Source organism: Arachis stenosperma, chromosome 7, assembly GCF_014773155.1.
Source record: "Arachis stenosperma cultivar V10309 chromosome 7, arast.V10309.gnm1.PFL2, whole genome shotgun sequence".
NCBI lineage: Eukaryota > Viridiplantae > Streptophyta > Magnoliopsida > Fabales > Fabaceae > Arachis > Arachis stenosperma.
In genome coordinates, this window is record NC_080383.1 from 40,022,068 (window position 1) to 40,023,719 (window position 1,652).

General features: G+C 39.7%; 1 non-coding gene across 1 annotated transcript; it reads right to left on the bottom strand.

The window, feature by feature from the left end:
* Nucleotides 1-817: 817 nt before the first annotated feature.
* LOC130942750 (small nucleolar RNA R71) lies at nucleotides 818-925 on the bottom strand. The gene has a single exon (XR_009071307.1). It is a non-coding gene; the product is annotated as a small nucleolar RNA R71 (small nucleolar RNA).
* Nucleotides 926-1,652: the final 727 nt, after the last annotated feature.

Here is a 1,652-nt window from a genome sequence, read left to right on the forward strand (position 1 = left end):
TTCTTTCCCACTTTTAGTTTTCGAAAATTATCAATCAATTTTTCAAAATGTTTTTAAAATCTTTTTAACTTAATTTTCGAAAAAAATCTCTTCCTCTCTTCTCACATCCTTCTATTTATGGAGTACCACTCCTTCTCAATGCACAATTCGAACTCTATCTGATTAAGTTCGAATTCTTCTACCTCTTCCTTCTAATTTTCTTCTTCTCTGACACCTCAAGGAATCTCTATACTGTGACATAGAGGATTCCATACTTTCTTGTTCTCTTCTCTTTCATATGAGCAGGAACAAAGACAAAAGCATTCTTGTTGAAGCTGACCCTGAACCTGAAAGGACCTTAAAGCGAAAGCTAAGAGAAGCTAAAGCACAACTCTATGTAGAGGACCTAACAGAAATCTTCAAAGAAGAAGGCATGGCAGCCGAAAACAACAACAATGCAAATAATGCAAGGAAGGTGCTGGGTGACTTTACTGCACCTACTCCCGACTTCTATGGGAGAAGCATCTCTATCCCTGCCATTGGAGCAAACAACTTTGAGCTTAAGCCTCAATTAGTTTCTCTAATGCAACAGAATTGCAAGTTCCATGGACTTCCATTGGAAGATCCTCATCAGTTCTTAGCTGAATTCATGCAAATCTGTGACACTGTCAAGACTAATGGGGTTGACCCTGAGGTCTATAGACTTATGCTATTCCCTTTTGCTGTAAGAGACAGAGCTAGGACATGGTTGGACTCACAACCTAAAGAAAGCGTGGACTCATGGGAAAAGCTAGTCAATGCCTTCTTGGCAAAGTTCTTTCCACCTCAAAAATTGAGTAAGCTTAGAGTGGAAGTCCAAACCTTCAGACAGAAGGATGGAGAATCCCTCTATGAAGCTTGGGAAAGATACAAATAATTGATCAGAAAATGTCCTTCTGACATGCTTTCTGAATGGAGCATCATAGGTATTTTCTATGATGGTCTCTCTGAACTATCCAAGATGTCTTTGGATAGCTCTGCTGGAGGATCTCTTCATCTGAAGAAGACGCCTACAGAGGCTTAAGAACTAATTGAAATGGTTGCAAATAACCAATTCATGTACACTTCTGAAAGGAATCCTGTGAACAATGGGACAAGTCAGAAGAAAGGAGTTCTTGAGATTGATACTCTGAATGCCATATTGGCTCAGAATAAAATATTGACTCAACAAGTCAATTTGATTTCTCAAAGTCTGTCTGGAATGCAAAATGCACCAAGCAGTACTAAGGATGCTTCATCTGAGGAAGAAGCTTATGATCCTGAGAACCCTTCAATGGAAGAGGTGAATTACCTAGGAGAACCCTATGGAAACTCCTATAATTCTTCATGGAGAAATCACCCAAATTTCTCATGGAAGAATCAAGAGAGACCTCAACAAGGTTTCAACAACAATAATGGTGGAAGAAACAGGTTTAGCAATGGCAAACCTTTTCCATCATCTTCTCAGCAACAGACAGAGAATTCTAAGCAGAACCCCTCTGACTTAGCAACCATGGTCTCTGATCTAATCAAAACCACTCAAAGTTTCATGACTAAAACAAGGTCCTCCATTAGAAACTTGGAGGCACAAGTGGGACAGCTGAGCAAGAGAGTTACTGAACTTCCTCCAAGTACTCTTCCAAGCAATACAGAAG